This window comes from Ornithodoros turicata, unplaced genomic scaffold (assembly GCF_037126465.1).
Source record: "Ornithodoros turicata isolate Travis unplaced genomic scaffold, ASM3712646v1 Chromosome126, whole genome shotgun sequence".
Classification (NCBI taxonomy): Eukaryota; Metazoa; Arthropoda; class Arachnida; order Ixodida; family Argasidae; genus Ornithodoros; species Ornithodoros turicata.
In genome coordinates this window covers 25,502-45,801 of record NW_026999306.1, presented here as the reverse complement: position 1 = coordinate 45,801, position 20,300 = coordinate 25,502, and the positions used below count along the sequence as shown (strand labels likewise).

Genomic DNA, 20,300 nt, shown 5'->3' with positions numbered 1-20,300 from the left:
CTGGCAAAGCATAGAGAAAAATATTCGCGGGTCATGGCATGCTGCTACCACATCACTTGGATGAAAACCCTCACATTACGGACACCACGAGTCTGCACAGCTCCGAGCGTCTCCAACGCACGCCACGTTTTTCTCACAATTCAATTCGATCATCAATGAACGCGAAAACGCTACCTTCGAGGAACTATGCGTTGCTTGTATCCAACTTTAGTAGTATCAAGCCGATTGGTTAACTGCTCTCTCCCCACTCTAAGAAGAAGTGTGCTTCTGTTCATCGTGAGTCACAGGGCCCTGATTTAACACAGTCAGTCTGTTGGGAAGGCTTCACATTGTCAGTGTCCGCAATTTAACGCAGCTTACATCAAGTTCGGCGTCAGCAGGGGAAGGGTACGCCCACGAAATGTGCATGCATTCTTTCCTTCAAAGATATTTGAAACTACCAGAGAGCTGCGCCATATCTACTCCAGCACGCAGAAGGCCGTGGCGTCTCCGCATCGCCACGGCGACGTAGGCTGCCAGAGCATCACATATCATTCTCTAAGACTAAAGAAGGCCTACCTGCTGTACTGGGTAGTGTGGTTTGCAATTACGTGTTCAGAGATCAGAATTTCTCAGGACAGATGACGTCGAAAAGAGGAAAATCGTACCAGTGTCATTTGGTCCCCTCGTGTGAGTTATGACTTGTGTGAAACGAGTCTACTGTGAACACGAAGGTGTCGCTAAAGTCGGCTGTGTCCTCAGCGATGTGTCCTTGGGTTATCGCCTTCAGTTTAATGGTATGAGGCGACTTGGAGTGAGTCTGCCTGGCAGGACTTCCATGTCCTAACGGCGATGTGTTCTGGGTGGCCTGCATAGGAACAGATGTGGAAAAGTGAAAATCCTGTAAACTCGATGTGCAGGCCAGTACCTTGAAGCAACCATCGTACGCCGCGAAGTACACGTTCCCCTAAACTGCAATCGTTCAAATTCTTGTTCATTCCATTTATAAGGAACGCATGACTACTGTATTTCGAACACCCCATGAATTGCATCGGGTGTCGATGCCCTATCTGACGCAAGTCGTAGTCTTGGATACATAAGACTCCCCATGCCGCACCCATTGGGTTGCTATTTTTGACTCAGGCAATTACTGAATTCTTCCCCAAAGGGTGCGGGGTGCACGCCGCTAGCAGTCTGTGATGTGGTAAACCACTCCGCTCGTTCTTGATGTCCTTGTCGTTAAAGCGTTCTTCTAATTCCTCACGAACTTTACACTCTTAAATCGAGTTAAATCGATAACTTAGGCGTAAAAGGTCGTTTTGAAATGTGAGAAAGGCAATAAGTGTAATAGTTCCTGGGAAAACTCGCTTTGTTGTAAGGGTTATCGGATGTCAGAACAACATCCTCCTGTCCTGATAAAAAAAAGAGGAAACAGTGAAGGAACTAGAGAATAGAGCAAGGAAACGGCGATCAGATAAATCAAGTAGGTCAACACAGCAAAATATTCGATCCACACCAAACGAAACCTTGGTTTCATATGACGTCAACATTTCTCGAAGTACCACGTTCGTGCTGAAATCATCATTCACTGTGCTCAACCTTTCCTTGACGTTGCGGCATTGTACCTTTGTTGGACCTGCAAGTGTGTTGCGACTTGAAACCACAGGTGACTCATCCGTGTCTTTGAAAAACATCCAAATCAATTCTGTGTTTGTCCTATGTTTTGTATAACATAGTCATTCTATATCAAGGGAAGTGCCTTAGGATAAGAGCCGCCGATATTTGGAACAGGGAATGTTCGTCTTCTGGGTCATAGACTGTTCTGCTTCTCCTACAAGAAGAAGAACAGTCGCTGTTCGAAATATCCGCTGTTCTCGTCCTCAGGCACTTCCCTTCATATTTTGATTTGCGGGATTTCCTACACGTCATAGTCCTTCCATAGCCTCTTCCAGTGAGAACCAGCCAGCGGTGTAGCTCGACATTCCTAGATTTCGCTAAAAATATACGCTGTGCAAGCACGTTTCCACACATGAGAGGAGGCAGTTAGAGTGAAGAGGGAAGGCGCCGCTGTAGCCAATGAGGCTTTCCTAGCGGACTAACAGAGAGAGAGAGAGAGAGAGAGAGAGGAGACATGCGCAGAAGGCTCGGTGACTTGCAGAGCGTATATAACAGCGCATTCCTTTAGTGGTGCATAAGTAGTGTATCAGCTTCTTTCTTCTTAAGAGTTTCCATTCTTCAACGGAAGAAGTGCAAGGGCGCAGGCAAGCTGGTACGTGATAATACGTAGGGAACCCAGAGACAGGGGAAAGAAAACACGAAACACACACGATCTCAGTTTGAGATCTCTGAGATCGTGGGTGTTTCGTGTTTTCTTTCCCCTGTCTCTGGGTTCCCTTCGTATTTCCATTCTTCAAGACTGGATGGGCCTCGAACTAGACTCAAACATGAAAAATTCTTGTCTGTTTCGCGCGTCCTTCTGAGAGAAACGGAAGACAGTTCTGTGCTTTCGTTGACCGCTGTTAGATGGGAAGGGTGGACCAATGTTCCCGGAGGGCATACGCTGGGATAACAAATCCGATGACGTGGTGACAGTTTAAAGGAATAGAGCGCATTTCGGGAAAAGTCCTCGATTAACTTTCGGTAGATTAGTATTCTTGTAGGAGCCCGGGATTATTTAGGTTCGTAAGCTACTGTATGGAGATTAGCTTCACGTAAAAATATGAAACTGATCTGCATTCATTGTTTAACTGATCGATCGAAAATATATCGACCATTCGTAAAAAATGGCACTTTTGAGGTTGTGTTTTCACGTACCTGGTGCGGTATCGTGCCATTTATACAACAGATCCTCAGTTGAACATATCTACAGTTGAAATTTTCGATAACCGAGAAAATAATCGTCACCCCACCGTGCTGTTCTTCATTCGTTAGTTGACGTCTTTTAGGAGGTAAAACATGATGCCTTTGTGGCTATCTCCTGTTCCATTTTGAAAATTTGCCAGTAATGGGGTAGCGTATCGGCCTCCGGATGTGGAACTCTCTAGTCATCGTCGTAAAATAAAGTTGTCGTAGGGCCGTTGCAACCATGGCTGGTAACCTTTTAAACGGTGCTGCCAACGCCGTCACATCTCCTTTGGCCACGGGATGAGGCAAACATGTGATGTAGCATTCAAGCCAAAGTCATTGCTTGTTTATGCACAGAATAGCAGTTCTACTTTCTGTTTCTCTGTCGCGACGTAGACAAGAGTAGAGACATCGGCCAAGTAGTACATTTTCGGACGATGCTCAATAAACAAGTGGCAAATCGCGTCCACCGCAACATTGTCGTGAACCAGGCAATCAAAAACAACAACGGCGATACTAGGACTTGTAGAACAGTAGAAGGTGAACTTCCTTCAATTCGTGATAATGGGACCTTACACACAAGATGTGAGTGCGCTGACGATTTTTTCTCCTCGATTAAGAAAAAAAATACACACGTAAACTTGCAATATGTCATGTGACAGGGTTTCTTCCACACAGGCAATTTTTTTTTAACTTCCTAGACAACCTCAACTATAGAAGAAGCTGCAGCTGAGTATGGTGATTAAATTTTGTTTTCTCGTGTAAGAAAACTGCACCTATAGATTTTCAAAATGAAAAGGAGAGGGTTTCTTTTCACGGGAGGTAGTAACATCGCATTTTACTTCGCAAAGGACTTCAATTAACGAGTGAGTTGCAACGGAGTGTGATAACGATTTTTATTCTTACGTAGGTTACCGACCACGGGCGCAGGACTACGTCGATATCTAGCATAGGAACCGTAATCGGAGGGAAAATGCCTTCGTTATCAAATACTCCTGGAAAATAAATAAGGTATTCGAGAAACGGGTGATTTCTTCGAGACATTTGGTGAGTATGCTGCTTCATATACATCAAATGAGGACAACATAGTGCCTAAGGGACACTTATGGGACCTGCACGCATTGTTTACTGCTTATGAGTATCAATATGGCATCATATAGTAGCACTGCCAGCCGTCAATGAGGCGCGGGACGATGAAAGGTTGACACAATCAAAACTCATTATTGAACACAGGATATATTATTGCAGAACAGCAATCATAAGACTGCAATAACAGTAAAATGAAAGAAAAAATAGTGGAATGCATTCGGAGATAGTTCGCACTGTAATCTCACCTCACTTTCGGTCGTCCATTGCCACTCAGACGGGGCTGAGATGGAGATGAATCGGTGGTCACCTGAAAGAGACTGATGGCGACACTTATGTGAAACATGCATACGTGAGACACTGATAAGCGTTATCATTCACTGCGCACTTGTGCATTGTCCAAGTAATCTTTGCTCTTTCGACAGGGAAATGTGGGCGTCGTCTCACAATGGAGGACGTCAGAACATGTAAATGTTAAATGAATAGTGACGCAACGTTCAACATTTTTCACTCGTTCTCTATCACGAGTCACCGTGCAATATATTTTTTTTTCTGTGCGCTGCATTGTCAATGGGTTATCCAGTTTATAAAAAGAAGACACGGATAAAACACGAACGGAGGGCCTGCACGATCATCACGTGACAGACGACAAGTTCTCTTGCCTGTCTTCCTTGTTTCTTTTGTCCCAGCTCACGCGCGGTTTATTCCCCTTTCACCTGCGGCCGCTCTACATCACGAGACTCGTGCGAGGGGAAGATGCTACGTCACGATGTACCCTCCTCCTTCCCCCATTCTCCGATACCCTGTTTGTCAGACTCAGACAGGAAGATTTTTATCCGTGGTGTAAGAGGAAGATGTTCGACATGGTGTGTGGTACACAGGGCGCCTCCTGAACGAGATACAGGGTACATGTAATTACTGATTAGGGTGCCTCAATAAGTACCTCCTGCGTATCATGGTGTATCATAGTTTAGTACGTTCTGGGTACCTGCGTTGTCACAGTATTATCATTCTTCGTATTATCGTAGTTTAGCGCATTCTGGTTACCTGTGTACTAGCCCAGCGCAAAGTGGCTTCTCTATTGATTATTTACTCTGTATCTATTCTCTCTTGATTCTCTAGTTTGTGCTCTTTTACTTACTGATTGCTACCTGTACTGTCACGACTTCATTCAATTGCAGACATTCACTCAATGTCTATTTGCGAGTACTGACTGTGTCGTATCGGAATGTGGTGTACGGTGTAACGGTATTGCGTTGTGTTGTACGTATTAATGGGCGTTTTGGATGTATTCCCGGTATTTGCCCCTCTATCGTAATTGCTATTTCTCTGCTTCTCCTTATGTGCACAAACACCAATGCCCATATGGCCTGTTCTTGGGCACGAATGAATGAATAAATAAATCAGTAGCTCCGTCTGCACTGAGCTAACACAACTCCGTCGTCTGCCACGATTTTCCGACATCTTGGCGCCCACGCGCAGCTCGCCGCGAATTGCTCACAAAAGTATAGGTGGGGTGGATTGACGTGCGCTGGTTCACCAGAAAGAGGGAAAAAGCACGGGTAAAGCTATGGTGTGACGTCATATGCACGCCACCTATAGCTATACGATTAGCGACACCCTACATTTTGGAGTCGAGTAAATACTTACAGAGGAGGTTTGAAAAAGTAGGTGAAATCGGAACACATTATTCATGCACGGGTAAGCGTGGGAGTCAATACGGTGGCTTCGCGGCATTAGTTTCTACAAAGGGTTACTCCGCTCTACACATAGTCAGCTAGTATTCAGGCATCCTACCTGTATTCGTAGGTCTCTCGCTGAACGACGTTGCCGAACATGACGCGGCAGAAAAAAAAAAACGAATAAGTGCTCACTTCAGTTGTCCATGATGTAAAGCCTAATATTAGTGGCTTACGCTGTGTTAAGAACAAATACTGCACAATGCTGTAAGTTCATACCGTGACTTTCGTCCGAATGAAACTCCTGCAAATACCACGTGATGGTTTATTGCCGCTTCATACAGAGGACATTGCTGAACCAGTTTCGAAAAGTGTTTCACTTTCAAAACAAGAAAAAGAAACAAATTTCCAGAACCGGGACATTTTCAGCCGCACTTTTTTTTATTACCTGTTAGCACCTGTAGTGACTACATATTAGGGTTGCAGAACAGCTGTGGTTTTGTCTGCCGTAGTGACGTGGATGGACTGAGAGGAGAGCAGGAAGAAAAGGAAGACAAGGAGGCGTCCTGGGCCGACTTCAGTAGTAACTGCGGACATCCGTCTACATGGTTTGCCGGAAAAACCTGCGGAACGGCTACAGACAGCACAGGCTGTGGTAGGACTCGAACCCGCCACCTAACAGTCTACAACTATCCCATGAAAAAACCCCAAAAGCGAGTGGATGCTTCTATCCACTCAGCCATTCAGGTGATCTTTCAGTCAGACCTGAGCGTAGTGATATACGGGGGAGAAGCACGCTCCCTAATAAATACGACCAATATGAAGTTCGGGCATTGAACATAACCCGGACTACCATTTATTTATTTATTTATATATGTGTATACTAACAGCCTAAAGCTTTACCAGCAGTACACAATAAAAAACACACAACATAGGAATAATATTAATGGAATAAAATTAGACGTTCATAGCACAATGAAAAAGCAGCTCACATTGGTCATACTTATACAAACACCAGAGGTCACATGCGCAACGAAGAGCTGATTGGACAATTCTCATATTACGATGAAGCAAGTCAACGCAAGCAGAATTAATGTTACTTAAAATCTGTATTCTTAATGTGGGACAATTTTCTGTAGAGGTACCAAAAACATGGGACATTCGCAGCGCCCTGGTGTTGCGCTTTGGGACGGAGAGAGTTAGCCTCGTAATTACACTAGTACAATCTACACGATCTTGTAGACACTTATACAAAAATATCTGATCACGGTAAACCCGTTTGCTCAAAAGGGATGGCAGTGAAATGCTGTCACTTAACCACGGAAGGCGATACTCTACTGAGCGCACGAGTCTTTTTTGCACTTTCTCAATTTTCTCTGTATTAGTTTTTGACAGTGAATTCCAGGCAACTGACCCGAACTCCAATATAGGCAGAACAAGTGGCCGGAATAAAGATATAATGCAGTTGGGATTACTAAAGGCTTTCACCACTCTTCCAGTTGCTCCAAAAATAGAGTAAGCCTTGTTGGTAACAACAACTGTGTGACCTCCAAACGCAAGTCTACTGTCAAACGTCACACCTAAGTCGCGTACAGCAGATTCACGATGAATGTTTACAGTTTCTATACTGTAAGCATAAGTGACTGGCGATGGCTTCATTGTTATCATCTTGGATCCTTTGACAATCTGCAGTGCTGGGTACAGGACAAAAAAGCTTAACATCATCCGCGAACTGAAGTAATTTGCAGTGTTTTATAGCAGAGTTATAACAGTCATTAGCATAAATACTAAAAAATAAGGGTCCTAAGGTGGAACCCTGTGGAACACCTGAGGTAGGAATGAAGGTTTTAGAGCGCGCACCATGCAATTGAACGTGATTAGGACAAGTCAAGTAACTAGTGAACCACTTACAAAAGTTTTCCGATTGACCATAAATCCCCAGCTTGTAGATAAGACGAGGATGATTGACCAAATCGAATGCTTTAGAGCAATCAAAATAGACAGCGTCAACCTGGCCTCTATGGACAAAACGTGCAGCTGTATAATCTAAAAAAGTAACTAGATTGTCTCAACTGAACGACCCTTGATATAACGGATACTCACGGATATATTAATGACCTACCCCCATGTTTACGAAGCAGGCCACAGGCTGGTTCTCCTGTGGGTTCCAGCCCATTGTGGTGTGGTGGCGAATGAGCAGGCCGACAGCGCCGGATAATTAACTCTCTGGTATCGGGAGCGGACCAGTATTGCACTGCTGCGAGGAGACCGTCGCTCCATTCTGCGATGCCTCGTGACACCACTGGCTTCCCGCCAGTGGACAACTGACATTCTCCCCCAACCTATGCTGAATGCTGCTTGCCAATTCCTGCGTGTTGTCCCGTTTCCTTCCCGTACACGCAAACCTCCCATTACTGTAACCGGTCTGGAGCCAACATCACTTCGTTCACATAATCCCCTCCACAATCTAACAAAGCAGCCATTCACTCTGGCCGTAAATACCTGCACGGACCCTTTCTTCCCTACCGAGCTGTTGTCCCACAATTCGCATGAACCTTTAACGCGTCTCTGTTCGAAATATCAGCTGCTCCTGTCCTGAGGCAACTCCCTTCGTACTTCTTTACCGGTTCGCTGGATTTCTACCCATCTATGCTGAACAAAGTCGATCCAACGCTCGCTTTTCGCATGACACGAAACACCTTCCGTCAACATGCTGCGTTAATTCATGGAATGCTACTCGACGTGGCTTTTACAGCTCGGTGGCGTTACCGCTTGAGACAAGTTGACACTCCGAGATGACGTCAATGTGGTGCTCTAGAGGATCTGGAGCATATTCTTCTCCATTGCACACACTGTCAACCTTCCCGAACCGCACTCTCCGGATTTCTCAATCACTCTCAAGCGCTAGCTCACTCTATGAAAATTAAATTGCTTGATCCCTGACAAAATCCGGCCCACCAACGCTCTTTTCCCCGAAACCCAAGTTTTGTGCAAAGAAAAGAACACTTGGCGTAGGTTGCTCAGGGAGCCCTGTGAGATTAGTACACGTGGCAACTGCGTAAGCAAGCCTTCCCTCCTTCCTCTTCCTCCTCTCCGGAGGTTTTTGAATATATAGAGCTTTGGAAAAAAAATCCTCTCATGCGTACAGACGCGCTTCCACAGTGTTTTTTTTTTTTTTTTTTTGCGATAACTAGGAAAGTCGACCTACGCCGCTGCCTGGTGCTAGAGCACTAGAAAAACAAGTTTCAGAGTAATGCCAGCCTTTTGCCTTGGCGCCGTGATGGTTATTGGCCGAATCCACCCACGTGACCATGATCCACCATATCCTTCCATTTATTTATTCATTTGGTCAGCTCTTGTACATGTAATGCTCCCATAGATCACTGACCCTGTTGATCACAAAACTACACTATGACGTCTGTGTTTCTAAATCAAATTATTGTTTAACTGATATTATATTGTACCTACCTAGGAGTTCCTTTTTCGCTTTGAAATTGGCTATACCCTTATATCTGTACACAGGGTAGTTTATGTACCATCTAGGATCGTGTGGCATAGGCAATCTCACGCGAGTTTACATAAAATTGCATTTGTCGCAGAGCGTCGACACAGCTGGCCAAATTTGCGTGGAAGGGAAATGGCGGCGTCTCCTGGTTACGTTAGGTGAATCCAAGTCAAGCCAAGCCGTTTACGGTACCCTGAAACTTGTTTTTCTAGTGTTCTAGCTGGTTTCCACTGGAAGAGCCCCTCTGCTGCCTGTACTGGTATTTGTGTCCCAGAATCTCGTACACTAAAGAGTCGATTCCAGGCCACGCTACTACAACACCGCAACACGTCCCTCATTGGTGGCTAGGTATCACGTCATAATGAGGTAATAGGTAACGCATTTGGAAAACCTGCCTTGGGTAATGACGGCACCACTTGAGCTCTTAGGCTTATAGGAGCACCGAGGTGACCCCAACATAATTTTAGTTTTTCGGCGCAGAGTGTTCTCCATCGAATAAAATGAGTCTCTGGACACCTCTTCTTTATAGTTCCTGCACTGATTAGCGGCTCCACGCTGAATCGGTCACGACCCCACTGGGGTTCGGGATCCACAGGGGCGGAAAGACTGCTATAGAATGACTATGACGTGTAGGAAATCCAGCGAACCGGTAACAAAATAAGAAGAGACGTGCTTCAGGGAGTGAGCAGCCGATATTTCGAACAGAGACTGTTCTTCTTCTTGTGGGAGAAGCAGATCAGTCTATGACCCAGAAGAAGAACATTCCGTGTTCGTAATATTGGCGGCTCTTATCCTGAGGCACTTCCCTTCATATAGAAGGAATATGTTATACAAGACATAAGACAAGCACTGAATTCATTTGGATGTTTTTCCAAGACACGGATGAGCCACCTGTGTCTTCAAGTGGGGGAAAATCATAGGGGTGGCTTGCAAGTTGCGTCACACATGCAGGTCCAACAAAGGCACAACGCAAGAACGTCAAGGAAAGGTTGAGTGAATAGGGGAACGCTTTAACAACAAGGACATCAAGAATGAGCGAAGTGGTTTACCACATCACAGACTCCTAGCGGCGTGCACCCGACACCCTTTGGGGAAGAATTCAGTAACTGCCATAGTCAAAAATAGCAACCCTTTGAGTGCGGCATGGGGAGTCTTTTGTACCGAAGACTACGACTTGCGTTAGATAGGGCATCGGCACCCGATGCAATTCATGGGGGGTTGGAAATATAGTAATCATGCGTTCCTAATACATGGGATGGACAAGAATTTGAACGATTGCGATTTAGGGGAATGTGTACTTCGCGGCGCACGATGGGTGCTTCAAGGTGCTGGTCTGCACATCCAGTTTCCACGATGTTTCACTTTTCGACATCTGTTTTCATGCAGACCACCCAGAACACATCGCCGTTAGGACATCAGCATGGAGGTCCTGCCAGGCAGACTCACTCCACATCGCCTCATACCATTCAACTGAAGGCGATAACCCAAGGACAACTCGCTGAGGACACTGCCCACTTTAGCGACACCTTCGTGTTCATGGTAGACTCGTGTCAGACAAGTCATAACTCACACAAGGGGACAAAGTGACAGAGGTAAGATTTCCCTGTTTCCGATATCATCTGTCCTGAGAAATTCTCATCTCAGACCGTGTAATTGCAAACCACACTGCCCGGTACAGCAGGTAGCCCTTTCTTTAGTCTTGGCCCCTTCTTTAGTATCTTCGAAGGGAAGAATGCGTGGACATTTCGTGGGCGTACCCTTCCCCTGCTGACGTCGAACTTGATGTAGGCTGCGTTAAATTGCGGACACTGACAACGTGGAACCTTCTCAACAGATTGACTGTGTTAAATCAGGGCCCTGTGACTCACGATGAACAGAAGCACACTTCTTCTTAGAGATGGGGCGAGAGCAGTTAACCAATCGGCTTGATACTACTAAACTTGGATACAAGCAACGCATAGTTCCTCGAAGGTAGCGTTTTCGCGTTCATTGATGATTGAATTGAATTGTGAGAAAAACGTGGCGTGCGTTGGAGACGCTCGGAGCTGTGGAGACTCGCTGTGTCCGTAGTGCGAGGGTTTTCATCGAAGTGAGGTGGTAGCAGCATGCCAGGACGCGCAAATATTTTTTCTCTGTGTTATATGCATGACATTACATCAGATTTATATTACTAGATCACTATATCGCAAATACCTGGTCCATGCATAAGAAAAAGACAACGCTCAAAGCGATGGACAGGAGAACTCTATCAGGATCCAAAGGACACCTTTCCTCGACAGAATGGGGTAAATGCAGGCTAGCTGGTAGATAAATTCCATGATAGGCAATCCTGAGCGATGGGCAAGACACGTAAACAAACATAAACACGAGGGCTGAAATGCCTTGCTGGTTTTGAGTCCTCCTGTTTGTGTTTACGTGCCTTGCCCATCGCTCAGGCTTGCCTGTCATGGACACGTTTCCTCCTGAAACGAAAACGAGTTCACCGATGAAGTCATCAACGATTTCGTATCGCACAAAGGGTACATATGCAGCAGTTGTAATTTCCGGTTCAGGGTCGTGCAGCAAAAATGTTCGTCATCTCCGGACCGTCATCAGAAGCGCCGACGTAAGTTTCACCGTTGCTCTAGCAACTAGTTGTCAAATATACCTGAGGTACAATTAAGTCTACGAATTTAGTCTGTAGTCGGTGAACATGTTCAGTTTCGTATAGATAGCACTCGACTATTGAATTAAAACAAAAATACACAAAATAATAAGCCCATAACGGTTTCGAAGCTCTACGCCCGAAGTGGTGGATCAGCAGGATACGCCATTTTCACGATGCAGGTTTTCGCACAACACACAACGCTGCATGATGGGACGTCTTAGCTGTTTCTTTGCATGAACGAGTTTCGCAAAATGTTCCATTGTTGTTCTAATGTTCCTTGTTCAAAAACCATTCAGCGAAGAACATTTTCTAAAACCAATTCGTTTCGCAAGGGATAGACACACTGCCACAGACTTAATGGTCACAGTTCATCACAGTAAGCCGGAGCCGTGGAATTACAAACACGTGGTACTCAAAGGAATCAAACGTCTCGAAAGGATAAGCTGACAAGATTTCACAAGAAAAAGCTATCTGCCTTCTTTTCCTACTGGGATATTTGAGCCCGCTCAGAATGGAGGAGCATCTCGTTGTTGCCATGGTAACGCAGGTCGCCAGACGATCACCTATCACCCTGTAAAGCTAGACACAGCGTAATTTGTTGTACAACGTAGAGTTTTCGAATTACGCTCCCGGGTTAACTGAGCAGCTCTTAAAGATATCATGTGATAAGAACGTGTGGCTCTAAGGAGCGTTGTCACGGTGACAGAAATTTGTTATCGCGAGTTGCGTGGCTTTGACAGCGTGACTTCGGAATGGTCGCAAGCAAGCGCAAAATATCCTTGGAGACCGTCCTGGGATCCTTGTTTCTATGGGAATAATTACCAGGCGACCGGCACAGAAAAAATACCGATGGTCTAGCAAGAAATGTAAAGAAACGTAGACAAAGGTCGCAGCACACTGTATGTCTCGTTGCAAAAAAAAAGTTCGATGACTCGGTATTGACCGCTATTGACATGTTACCATTGGACTAACCAATATAAGCAAGGCGAGCGAAGATAATGACAGTTGGTAAGGACGGAGTTACGAACTACGTCTTTCGCTGGAGAAACATGTTCTTCCTGAGTCACATCACCATGTTAGCACTGCTGCTCACTGTTGTGGATACCCGCAACACAAATTTTAGCTTACATCACCGCCTACTTCGATTACTACTTTTCCTCAAGAAAAATAATAACGAAATAATCATGCACGAACTCAGAGTAAGTGTTTAATACGCGAGCTTCCGGGCACAGCCTGTCCTTCATCAGACAAAAGAAGCAATTCAAACATTGATTATATAAGGTATGGGATCGGTTTCTCTCTTAATCTTTGGTTCCTTCTCTCATCGATCCCACACGTTACATAAGCAATGTTTTAACTGCTGCTTTTGTCTTAAGAAGGGCAGGCTCTGCCCGAAAGCTCACGTATTAAACAGTTACCCTGACTTCGTGCTTCATTCTTTCGTTATTGTTTTTCTTGACGGAATTTCAACAAGCTGGACTGTGTATTATTTTACCCTCTTGGTCTCTGCTATTTTTCCTCTACGACGAATACGCTCTGAAACTTCATTTACTTTGCAGTGCCGATGACGTCCATTCCTCAAAAGAAATCGGAGCGGGAGCTTCATGAACTCCTTGAACACGCAGACCTTCTCGAGTACTACGACAAATTCATCGAGATAGGTGAGCCAAACCAGGACTTCGAGCGCCAGCGTGCTTCGTTCGTTCTGTAAGAGTTAGGAAGTCAAGTGTAATGTTCTTCTGCCGTGAATAGAAGAACAGAAGTTGCAAAAGTTAAGAAGAACAGCTTATAAGAAGTTGTGTTGACGTTGTTCTTATGTGAGAGCTCGCGGAGCGAGCGAGGCCGCGGGTCGGAAAACTTGTAGGTTGCACACAGAAGTTGCTCAGTCATGTTCTCCCCTGGTATTGTAGCCAGATACCTTGAGTGTTCTGCTGAGATTTGGAGAAGTTTGAATAACTTGAAGAGGAGGTGGAGTTCCTCTACGTGAGTCTAGGCTGGCGATTATGATAGCATCCGCTAGGTAGGAGGCGCTACGGATCAGACCGACCATGTAATGACCCGAGCGCTTTCACCAACCCATGCACGGTCAGAGATCCAGTGATGACCCACTGCTTCATCGCGCATCCTGAACCTCGTCGGTCATCCTTTGCCGTACGCGACGTCAGAGCAACGTGTTCCCCGCCAGTTCCGGTAGTCGTGGCATCGGACGCCACGGCACGCTTCAGCTCGCGTCTCGGCCCAACTGTTCCAGGGATCGACCCTGCGGGCTCTCGCTCCCGTGCCGGTTGCAGCACCCCAGGCCAGAACGCCCGACGACTTCACCACTCATTTACAGCAAACCTCATCTCACCGCTTCCGCCAAGCTCATTCATCGTCTCCGCCAGAGCGTGCTATGCCGTGCCGTGAACACGGCCAGCGATGCGCGTCGCTTTTGCTCTCCTACTCGTGAGTAGACCCCCTTGGTTCTTGGTTCTCAGTTCTCCATGTCTGTGGAAGTAGAACACTGTAGCGGGCCGATGACAACGATGACGATGACGATAACCACGCGCCTCAAGCATCCGCTTCAGCTCCACAGGCGCGGTCATGGAGACAGACCACTAACATCGCCTCTCCGTGATCGTCGTATCACCGGGGGTCGGGGCTCATGTCAAGGGACACCACCTCCTCTACAGACTCTTAAGTCGGGCGAATTATGGGCTATTTTGGAATCACAGTTCCCTAATCTCCCTATCAGAACCGCACTACGGAAGTATATCCAACTGAAAGTAGAATGAATGCAGTGTGACGGTCCAGGAGAGTAAACGGATTTTGTTAAGGGGATGTGGGACAACATTAACAAAAATATGTCAGGAGTAGTAGAAATTAGGAGTAATAGCCCTGGGACATGATTCACACAAAATGCGTAACAGTATGCGACCGTGGCGAACAAGACAGCTTTCATTCTCGCATTTGAGAAGTGCCCCTCTCCGTCAGCTGCCACTCTGTGACGTCACATCATCCGGTGAATAATGAGGCGCGCGGCCTCTTCATTTGTTTCACAGTTCCTTTCCTCCCCTTCTGTCCCATGTGTTGACTGGTCGATTTTGCTAGCAGACGATTATTCGGCACCCAATAAAAAGCGCCGACAGAACCTGACGGCACCACATGCCGGGAGCATGGGCTGATTCGTCGCCGCTGCACGTATTCTTAGAAACTCGTTTTCTCAGGAAATTTGTGCTTCCCATGCGAAATTCTTTGCGTGAGAGTTGCTCAAAGTTCTATGTTTATATCATACTTCCTTCATGATCTTGTGCATCTTATGTGCACCCCGTGTGACCCCAGGGTAAAGATGTCTTTGAGATGAACCCAGCTTTTTTTTTTCGTTTTTTTCTTACTTCGGCCTCTCTGCACTATTCCGTTTCCATGCGTCCGTCTGAGTGACAGCCGAAAGCCCTTGGAAAGCAACGCGCGCATGTATTCGATGAGTTCAGTTTCTAGACGGAGCGACGCAAGGAATGTTGGCCGTTGTCATAGCAACCGTGCCGCATCTTCTGTTCTTGCACGTTTTCTTCGTGTAGCGAAGAAAATATGCGCAAAAAATTCATGTGGTTTCGTCACTTTTCTTTCATGTCAGCTGTTACTCGATCGTGACTCATATCTCCCAAAACAGTATCTCAAAAGTAGATGATGCAAACAGCAGAACAGGTGGAACGCGATGGTGGAGACTACACTTTCAGGCGATGTGCATCGCACGGCAATCTGTGCGTCAAAGCACCCACGAATTATACCCTTTGCAAGCGGTGAATGCATGCTCTGCACAAGTGAAACTTTTGGGCAGGACGACACTAAGTGACATACGCTGTGTGATAGGAGGGCACTAGATCTGCGCTGTGTAGCCAGGTGTGGTGGGATTATGAAGCATCTCTTGATAAATAGCTTTTGCAAAGATGCAGACGCAAATGTGAAACGATTGTGGGAGACATACACAGACGCTAAAGGAAGTTCCATCGCAGTAGTGGGGGCAACACCGCTATACGTGCTGCTGCTCTTACTCCTAAGACCCGTGGACGTTCATATGATAGAGCACTCCGAGACAACCTGCACGTTCCGACAGGTTATCGCTCAAGAACAATTCAACATAAAACTCTTATCAGAATAATGACATGTTGCTTTTACAGCTTCTGTAAATGGAGAATCATTGCAACATAGTCGAAGAGTCGTTAGCTACGTTGAACGTCAACGCAGTGATTTTGTTTTAGGGACCAGGAGCGTGCCTATGCACTCAAACTCTTCGAAATATGCTGTAAAAACTGAAGATACACAATGCTTTTCATTGTTCTGAGTATGAAACAATTTAATAGAATGCATATTTAAAGAAAGAGTTTGATTAGGAGTCACCGCTAAAAGAAAGCTGCATTGTTCAAGAGCATACAACAAGTGAGGCTCGCGCGACAGACATAAAGCATGCAGGTAAAGCCTTTGCTTTCGGCACTGTGCTACAGTCCATGTTAAATTTTGGAAAGTCAAACCACTGCTCATCGCCAGGAATGCACTGCGAGCACCCTCTGACGCCATGAAAACGCAGGACCGTTCAGCGCCGCACTAGGAGGAGATCTCAACCATATGTGGATATCGTGATCCTGGCGCTGCTTTAACGTTGAATCTACGCAGTTCGTGCAATGCAGAAGCTATGTTGGCGGATGAAATCCACACCCCAGCCGAAACGTCACAAAATATTTCATTCTGAGCTGTGTTTTAGGAAAAAAGATCAAAAGCCTTCCGGAAACAGCAAAATCTTCATGAAAACCAGCATGCTGTCTCACCTGCCCATCGGGAAAATAGCAAAATATGCACTCTTTGTGCATTATCATGCAAAATATGTCATAGGTAGCGTGCGAACCATGGACTTGTACGACGAATATAACACTGCAGAGCAAGCCACAAAGATATATTTTCTTCATCCGGATCTGAGAGTATTCCCTCAAGAACCTGCGGTGTAGTAGCGACAAATGTGTTCAGCTGCTTATTTTACCAATGTAACTGCTAACGGAATTTAGACATTTCTCTCAATACCATTTAAATATCTGGGTAAGGCGACAGTTTGCCTCATCTACAAGACTTACAATGAGCAAGCAATGTTGATAAAAAACGACATGAATTTAACCTCAGTGTTGAAATTTCTCTCAGGCGCAGACAATGTGCAGCAGCTTCGTGACTTGACGGATGAAGAGCTTCGATAAGTCATTGACCAGGTAGAGATGACCAGGAAGCCCCTCCACGTGAAGACGTTCAGGAAAGCACTGGAGCGGTGGACGGGACAGACAGGTAAATATTAGACGTGGGCAAATTTGGGCAAGACTCAAATTTGGGCAAAGGGCGCCATTTGGGCTCCATTGGTGCAGTATCTGCCGTGTGATTTGAGTCACAGTCATGAAATTGCCACGTAACACTGTGAGTGGGCGTGACCGAAGCCGTAACAGTAGCTGAGTTTCTTTATTTTCCCGCCAACTTTCTTGGATCCTCAGCTGCGATCAGCAGTGTTGGTAATAACTTGACAACGACAACAATTCTATTATGAATGACGACGTGATCCCTTGCGAGCATGTTAGAGAATAAGTTATGTACTGGATTCTTTCATCGTGGCTACTGTTGGCTGCTGTTGAGGAGCCATAAACAGGTCATAAAACATTTCACAAATAATGGTACCCCATGAAAGGACGCCGGTCGTAGTACACAAATATACATTCTGTTTGGCTCGTGCTGGCTCAGTGACCCATATAACTGCTTTCACAGATGAGTACCCAGAGCTCCTCTCTGGCACCACGCATATGTCGCACGGCTACGTAGCAGTGTGACATCCCAGTCGGATATTTTCTGCAAGTGGAACCACTTGCAAGTGGTTTATGAAACCTTTCCCACTTTGGAGAACCACTTGCTGGTGGTTCCACTTCCGTAGACCACTTATAGTCAGCCACAGACGCCTATTTAACTGCATATCACTTTTATTTCTCATTTGGACACTCTCAGCGGGTTTTGAAGCAATGTAAAACAGCACTGAAGTACAAAGACAGAAACAGATACTAAATGAACTGCAACAATTCATTTCAAGCTGTCATGGCAAAATATCAAATGCACATAACGGTAAGCATTTCTGCCAATGAGGAAGCGTGAGAGAAGTCACATGCTAACAGACAGCAGTGACCGAAGTGCTGCACTCAGACCCCGACAGGTATATGTATTCGAGGGCTTAATCTCGCCAAGAATGACACATAAAAAAGCAGAAAAGATATGTTGCCCTCCACACTCTACAGCAGTGTTCAACATAAGAAGGAAAAGGAATCTAGTCTGTCAACTACATACACCGTTGGATATAATGAAAAGCAATAGTGTGCCAGGAGAAACACTGCAGTGTATTGAGCATGATGGATTAAATTATCTGGCGCAAGCAGGGAGCGTGGCCTCACTGTGTCCAGCCTTTCTATCCGAGGCGCACTCATATTTGGAGAGCTGACGGACTAGATTTCCTTTCCCTGCTTAAGTTGAATATAATTATAGTGCGCAATACAGTTTGTGCATGAAGCTACAAAAAATACCCATCAAAATAACACGACATGACACCACAAATCTTACGAGCAAAGAGTACATGGTGGCAACCTATAAAAGTGTATCAATTACTGTGTGCACATGCATATTTGTTGGATAGACATCCATTTTTAAAGTAGGATTCCGCAACAAAATCACTACAAAGGTTATGGTATATCCGTAGCGCTTGGGATGTCAGGAACATGTGTACTACATAGCTCGTTCAAGAACTACATAGATTTTATTCAAACATTTTTTTTATGAAGCAAGTGCTTCGCCTCTCTTAAGCGAGAAGGCACTGAAAGCAGCACACTGCTGACATCATCTGGCAAGGGAGAATGCAGGTTTTGAAGCAGACAACAATGCTGGGTGTCGTCACGGTCTCCTCGTCTGGACAAACCACCGTAGTATGGAGCTCTGTTTTCTGCTCTTTGCAATTCTTTTCGGTTTGCAAATGTCATCATTTTGAAACTAATTACTCGTGCGAAATGAATGCGAGCATTGTATTCGGTCTCGAGGGGTGGTTCGTGCTCGGTATGATGCTCACCTAATTTTTCTCAAATGTTTGCGAAGTCTTGCTGTAAGCCACTTCAACTGCAATAAAGTTTGAAGTGTAAGTTTAGAGTCAACGAGCTTTGGACAAAATATTCACCTGTCCTTAGTAATGGGCATTACATGCCAACACAGGGTACACTTTTATTTGTTGCAAACAGAGGAGGAACTTATGGCGTCAAAGCAAACAAGAATGCAGCTAAACTTGAAACATTACAGAGCTTAACAATCTTGGTACACCAAATAATGAAGCTTACACGTATCTGGTTAACTGCTCTTGAGACATCTGTCTTCCTTCTGGCAATCATTTTCTTGTTCAGGCCAGCCTAGAGTACCTTAGGCTTTCTGTCGAGGTAAAAAGGGCATTAAAATAAAATTTATTTCACAACTCAATGCTCGCTAAAGTAGCGTTTATGCAAACTGCCATTTACTCATCTCAGCCCACTAAAAAAATAGAAACTGGCACTACATTGGTTGGTTGTTACATTATCAGGGACAATGTACATTATTATTTTACAGAATGATATATTCTCACGAAGCGAAATGGGTCGGTGAGTCGTCGAATAAACAGCGAACGGTTTATTAGACTACTTGATAGCAAAACACAAGAGTGATAGCTCTCTGAACACTACTGAGTCCAAAGAATGAATGCTCCAGCTTGGAGCGCACAAGCATTTAAGCGTCGCGCCGAAAAGTCTAGAAACAGCACGTGCGTTTGCCAGAGAGCAGGCGATGTGTCTGGAAGCTTCTTGCTTCTTCTTCAGCATGCGCAGGGATGAGATGTACCGTTCCGTGCCTGCCCTGGAAGTTTCGCGATGATCATTCGTGGCATTGCCCCCTCCGTAGACGGGGCATCGTCTCGATGCCGTTTCTTCTCCTCGGATGCTTTGGGGTCAGCTCGCCGGAAGAGCCGCAACACATCTTCGACGAAGCCTGTAACGCTTTCGTTTGGCAGCTGGATCCGTCTCTGGAGCAGATGTTCAGCGCGTTCAGCTCATTGTTGAAAAGCGAACGCCTCGCGGAGTTTGCTTTTGAAGACGTCCCAGGACGTGAGCGAAGTCTCCCGGTTCTCGAACCATGTCTTCGCGGTGCCTTCCAGGGAGAAACAGACGTTGACGAGCTTCTGGTCGTCACTCCAGTTGTTGAACTTGGCGATCCGCTCATAGTGGTCGACCCAATCGCCCACGTCGTCGTAGTACTCCCCGCTGAATGTCTTCGGCGACCGTGCAGGGGCTATGGGCGTGGCAACAGGTTGCGCCACTTGGGCACTGGTCTCCGCAGTCATCTTCTTCTTGCGTTTAGGGGGTTCTAATGGACCGAATTCAACAGGCAGACCAAGCTGTCGTCTGCTTTCTCGCAGTTGGTCTTCCAGGCCGTTGGACAAGGAATGCCCCGCACCTCCACCAGAAATGTCACGAAGCGAAATGGGTCGGCGAGTCATCGAATA

General features: G+C 45.8%; 1 protein-coding gene and 1 long non-coding RNA gene across 2 annotated transcripts in view; one reads left to right on the top strand and one right to left on the bottom strand.

The window, feature by feature from the left end:
• Window positions 1–4,230, bottom strand: part of LOC135372050 (uncharacterized) — a 166,433-nt gene extending 162,203 nt beyond the window's left edge. Inside the window, exons 1-2 of the transcript XR_010415803.1 lie at window positions 4,158–4,230; window positions 648–847 (exon numbers count right to left, since the gene is read on the bottom strand). The gene's annotated coding sequence lies outside the window, so the exon portion shown is untranslated. The remainder of the gene's footprint in view (window positions 1–647; window positions 848–4,157) is intronic.
• Window positions 4,231–10,443: 6,213 nt separating this feature from the next.
• On the top strand, window positions 10,444–17,019 carry LOC135372051 (uncharacterized). The gene is made up of 3 exons (XR_010415805.1): window positions 10,444–10,685; window positions 13,300–13,401; window positions 16,907–17,019. It is a non-coding gene; the product is annotated as an uncharacterized LOC135372051 (long non-coding RNA).
• Window positions 17,020–20,300: the final 3,281 nt, after the last annotated feature.